The sequence below is a fragment of the Chiloscyllium plagiosum genome, chromosome 24 (genome assembly GCF_004010195.1).
Source record: "Chiloscyllium plagiosum isolate BGI_BamShark_2017 chromosome 24, ASM401019v2, whole genome shotgun sequence".
Taxonomy (NCBI): domain Eukaryota; kingdom Metazoa; phylum Chordata; class Chondrichthyes; order Orectolobiformes; family Hemiscylliidae; genus Chiloscyllium; species Chiloscyllium plagiosum.
Window position 1 is genome coordinate 37,569,098 of NC_057733.1, and position 6,194 is coordinate 37,575,291.

A 6,194-nucleotide genomic window follows, 5' to 3' on the forward strand; every position below is an offset into this window, starting at 1 on the left:
AGGAGAAAGTTCTTCACCCAGAGAGTGGTGGCTGTGTGGGATGCTCTGCCCCAGAGGGCAGTGGAGGGCCAGTCTCTGGATTCATTTAAGAAAGAGTTGGATAGAGCTCTCAAGGATAGTGGAATCAAGGGTTATGGAGATAAGGCAGGAACAGGATACTGATTAAGGATGATCAACCATGATCATATTGAATGGTGGTGCAGGCTGGAAGGGCAGAATGGCCTACACCTGCACCTATTGTCTATTGTCTATTGTAGTGCTTATGAAATTGAGCAGTCATTTTACGAACAGCAAACTGACGTGACCAATTGAAGCACCATTTGAGCAGAAAGAAAATCAACATTCTGAAGGCAGGAGATTGCTTTGATACGTTTGGTTGAATCTGACCATTTGTTACAGGGTTAGTTGCAATGAGGCCCGGTGGCTTCTGTTGCTCTCTCTTATTGTTCAGTAACTCTGATATTGATCCATTGCCACAAAACATTCCTGGAATGACTCGCCATTCAGCAAGTTGTTAAAACCCTTTGTGTACCCAGACAAGCACTGTCAGTCTAGAGCTGCCTTGCACAGATCCTGACAGGGTTTGTCCTGGACAGGCTAGACAGCAGGAAATCAATGCTGCGCTCTTCTGGCAGGGATCTGCAGTTACTTTATCAGGGTGATGCAGAGGCCTCCTCAACCAGGTCCAACAGTGGAAACCACAACACCAGACTGTGCCAGCCTGACCTGGGGTTCCCATGTGTATTGTCGCAGTCTGTGCCATCTGGTGAGAATGCCCAGAGGTGAAGGAAGAAGGTCAGGGTAAGGCCCATCGTCTTCTCTCCAAGACTGTACACTCACTCTTTCCCTGTTACTGTACCCAACTCCCACCAAGGCTCCTGCTCTATCACTCTCACTATCACCTGCAACGTCTTCCTCACTCCCTCTCAGCCAAGCTAACCCCCAACCTCACCAACCTTGCATGCCCTCTGCTCTGCCTACTCATTCTCTCAGCAAACCTCATCATCTGCACCAACAGTACCAGCAGTGCCACCCAATTTCATGACCCATACTACCCCTCCCCCTCTCATTCACTGAGGGAAACAGCACACAATCGGGCAGAAAGGATCGAGATGTACGATATCCTGCCAATCATTTGTCTCCTCCCTTCTTATGAGGACGGGATTCTGAATTTGCCCAATCAGGGCATGGACTGGTATTGGAGGCTGCCCATCACTGTCTGTGCTGGGAACCCCTGGGTGAAGGCTATGGCTCTTGACTTGATTGTGCACCCCTGGATTTATGATTGTGCTAAATGGCCTGGCAGCAGCAGCATGGCCCTGGTGCCCATTGCTGAGGGGGTAAAGCACCAAAAGACAAGACAATGTAAAGCAGGAATGCTGTGAGTGTACAGGTAGGTTCAGGGAGAGGGTGTGTTATGGCAGTAACCGAAGAGCCCGGAGTTAGAGCCTGTCCCAGTTTCTGAGCAGGGTGAAGTCCCTGAGCACACAGTGTCCTTGCTGCAGTATTACAATGATAGTTGCTGGTGCAGCCTCCAAGCTCAGCACAGGCTGTTTCCCTCTGATTGGGGTCGGGGTTGATATTGGGACACTCTGAGTTCTGCTAACATTATTGCACCATGAGGCAAGAGAAACCCTCACTGCAGCCGGACAGACCCTCCCTTCAGTACAGTCTGACATCGAACCCACTCCTCAGTCTGCCTGCACACCTGGTTACGTTTATTACAACCTCACTGAAGGCTCTCATACTAAACTCAAACTGTTTCCTTCACTGTGATATGAATTTGATTATAACAAAATCGGCAGATCGTGTTTCCACATAAATCACCTTTTGCCACTCAGGATCAGCCAGTGCCTGTTCTCTCCATTATCTCCAGTGTTTCCCTCACCATGCTCATCTATTCCCTCTCCAAATTCACAGCTGCCATTGTCACTCCAATTCATGGATTTCCACATCATGCAAACATGATATAGACACTGTAGGCCACTCAATCCCCGGATCCTGTACCATATTTCAAAGAGAGTTAGGACCAGTATCTGCCCAGTCACTGAACAATGTGAGCAATGCTGGGAAAGTTGGGAGATTCAGATGACATTCTCAATTAGCAGATTCTGAACATGCAGAGCAGAAAGTCCTATTTTCCAGTAAAAATTGAACAATGAGATTCTCATTCATGAGCAGCGAGAGGCTATTTGTCTCATTGTTCTGCAGGTTCCCATTCTGCCAATCATTGGATAAAAACCAGGCAGCAGCAATTCCCAACATGAAAGTCAGAGCGGTTCCCTTTGAGTGAGACACAGCATTGATCACACACCAGTCACTTCTGAGCTTGTTTTCAGGAACAAGGCATTGATGAAATGGCTGAAGATGGTTGGAGCTTGGGACATTATCCTGGGGAACCCCGCAGTGTAGTCATGGAGCTGAGATGATTGGACTTCCCCAACCACTACCACCTTCCTTTTTGTGAGGTGTGACTCACAAGGAGTGGAGAGCTTTCCTCTGATTCTGTTGAATTCAGTTTTGATGGGGGTCCTTGATGCTGCATTCAGTCACCTGCTGCCTTGATGACATGGATAGTCACTCTCCCCTTGCCTCTGGAATTGAGCGTCTTCCTCCATCTTTGGACCAAGGCTTTAATGAGGATTGTTGACGAGTGGCTCTGGTGGAACCCAAACTGAGTCATTTTCACATGGTCTCATGGAAAAGACCAATTTTCATGTCTTTGGAAAACAAAGGACACTTTTAATTATTCTTTTGATGTGTTTTGGTGGAAAATCAAAGTGAAGTTATAGGTGCTAACTATTATTCAAGTGTGTAAATTAGGTAGCACCTTCTAGCATCTGCACAGGCTGAATTAAATGTGGGCATCAGGAGATTGCCCTGTTCCTCCAGAAATTTGCTGTAAAGTTACTTCCCAGTGAGCTGAGCAATGACATATATGCCGCACAATAAGGTTACTTTCCTCATGTGATATTGACCTCATCAGATGGCCATAAAAACTGAGATATTGTTTATTCCAGTAATAAAAATTTTTATTATTACGGTGTATTACACATACTACAGTGACACTGAAGGCTATATTTTATACGTGAGAATTCTCATTCCTTCCAATTTGAATTATTGCAAATAACAATTTTGTGTGTACTTTCTGTCTCATGTTCCAGATAGCCTATAGAGGGTGCTGCACCCTCTGAATTCACAGTGCATTCCTGTGATAAATTCTAAGAAACTCTTTCACCACTGGTCAAATATAATGATTCAGCAATCATTGTTCATTTGCCACTGAATCCAAATTTGGATAATTATTGTCTCCTTTAATTAGAGATGCATGAAAACGTGCTGCCCAATGATCACTCATCATTGGATTGTCCTGCAAAAGTTTCAAAAATAATACAGATGTTAATGGAATATTACAAAAGATGAAGAGATAAAGATGGAAGTGTGATACCACAGTTTGAACTTCAGCGATTGGGTCTGAGTGGGCTGTTACATTTTCTCTCTCTGAATTGAATTTGGACATTCTTTACCCAGTTGCTCAAGGGGTTGAAGGAAGAACACAAACAAACAGTAATTTAGCAGAGATGGGCACTGTTTCTGAATGAGCTCATAAATATAGCTTGTGTGATAGTAGTGTTTCAAAATATTGAAATGTGGTTTCCAATATTTTAATTTCAATTGTAACAAGGGAGAGAGTAGGGGCTCATAAAGATCAGCAAGGCCATGTACATGAGGAACCGCTGCAATGTGGGAGATACTAAACGAGTATTGTCCATCAGCATTTACTGGGGAGAAGTAGATGGAAGATAGAAAATGTTGAGAGATCAAGAGCGCCATTTTGAAAAAATGTCCATATTACAGAGGAGGAGATGCTGGACATCATAAGACAGATAAAGATGGATAAATCCCCGGGTCCTGATCAGGTGTCCCCTAAAACGCTGTGGGAAGCTATGGAGGTGATTGTTGGGCTCCTTGCTGAGATAATTGTATCATTGATAGTCACAGGTGAGGTGCTGGAAGACTAGAGGTTGGCTAACATGGTGCCACTGTTTAAGAAAGGTGATAAGGAAAAGCCATAGAACTATAAACCGGTAAGCCAGACATCGGTGGTGGGAATGTTGTTGAAGAGAATACTGAGGGAAGGGTTTTACATGTATTTGGAAAGGCAAGGACTAATTTGGGGTCGTCAACGTGGCTTTGAATGTAGGACATCATGTCTCACGAACTTGATTGAGTTTTTTGAAGAAGTAACAAAGAGGATTGATGAAGGCAGAGTGGTGTATGTAATCTAAATGGACTTCAGTAAGGCGTTCAACAAGATTCCTCATGGTAAACTGGTTGACAAGGTTAGATCACCTGGAATACAGGGAAAACTAGCCATTTTGATACTAAACTGGCTCCAAGGTAGAAGACAGAGGGTGGTAGTGGAATGTTGATTTTCAGACTGGAGGCCTGTGATAAGTGGAGTGCTACAAGGAGAGGTGTTTGGGTGCACTGTCTTTTATCATTTATATAATCAATTTGAATGTGAACATAAGAGGTATGGTTAGTAAGTTTGCAGATGACACCAAAATTGGAGGTGTAAAGGACAGCGAAGACATTTACTCAGAGTATAATGGGATCTTGATCAGATGGGGCAATGGGCTAACAAGTGGCAGAAGGAGTTTAATTTAGATAAATGTGAAGTGCTGCATTTTGGAAAGACAAACTAGGGCAGGACGTATACACTTAACAGTAAGGTCCTGGGCAGTGTTGCTAAGCAAAGATCATGGAGTGCAAATTCATAGTTACTTGAAAGTTGAGTCCCAGTTAGTCAGGATTATGAAGAAGTGGTTTGGTATGCAGACCTTTATTGGACAGCGCATTGAGTACAGGAGTTGGGAGATGATGTTGCCACTGCACAGAACATCAGTTAGGTCACTCTTGGAGTATTATGTACAATTCTGGTCACACTGCTATAGGAAAGATGTTGTGAACATTGAAGGGCTTCAGAAAAAATTTATAAGGCTGTTGCCAGGGTTGGAGTGTTTGAGCTATGGGGAGAGGATGAATAGGCTGGGGTTATTTTTCCAGGAGCATTGAAGGCTGAGGGGTGACCTAACAGGAGTTTGTAAAATCATAAGGGGCACGGATAGGGTGATTAAACAAGGTCTTTCCCCCAGGGTGAGGGTGTCCAACTCCACAGAGCATAGGTGTAAAATCAGAGGGATAAGATTTCAAAGTGACCTATGGGGCAAATTTGTCATGAGGAGGATGGTGTGCGGAAGTAATGAGAAAATGGTGGAGGCTGGTACAATTGCAACATTTAAAAGGCATCAGGATGGGTATATGAAGAAGAAGAAGAAGAACCTGACAGGGTTTGTCCCAGACATGGTAGACAGCAGGAAATTGATGCTGTGCGCTGCTGGCAGGGATCTGCAGTTACTGTAGGGGGATGATGCAGAGGCCTCCTCTCCCAGGACCAACAGTGGAAACCACAACATCAGGCTGTACCAGCCTGCTCCAGGGTTCCCATATGTATTGTAGCCGTTTCTGCCAGTTGGTGAGAATGCCCAGAGGTGAAGGAAGAAGGTCAATACCCTCTCCAGTCTGCCAGGGTAAGGCCCATCGTCTTCTCTCTGATACTATGCACCCACTTTATCCCTATTACTGAACCCGTCTCCCACCAAGGCTCCTGCTCTATCACTCTCACTATTGCCTGCAACATCTTCCGCACTCCCTCTCAGTCAAGCTAACCCCCAACCTCACCAGCCCTGCATGCCCTCTGCTCTGCCTACTCATTCTCTCAGGACACCTTACCATCTGCACCAACAGTGCCAGCAGTGCCATGTCCCATACTACCCATCCCCTTCTCATTCACTGAAGAAGCAGCCCACAATTGGGCAGAAAGAGTCAGGATGGACAATGTCCTGCCAGTCATTTGGCTCCTCCCTTCTTATGAGGACGGGATGCTGAATCTGCCCAATCAGGGCGTGGACTGGTATTGGAGGCTGCCCATCACTGTCTGTGCTGGGAACCCCTGGGTGAAGGCTATGGCTCTTGACTTGATTGTGCACCCCTGCATTTATGATTGTGCTAAATGGCCTGGCAGCAGCAGCATGGCCCTGGTGCCCACTGCTGAGGGGGTAAAACACCAAAAGACAAGACAATATAAAGCAGGGATGCTGTGAGTGTACAGGTAGGTTCAGGGAGAGGGG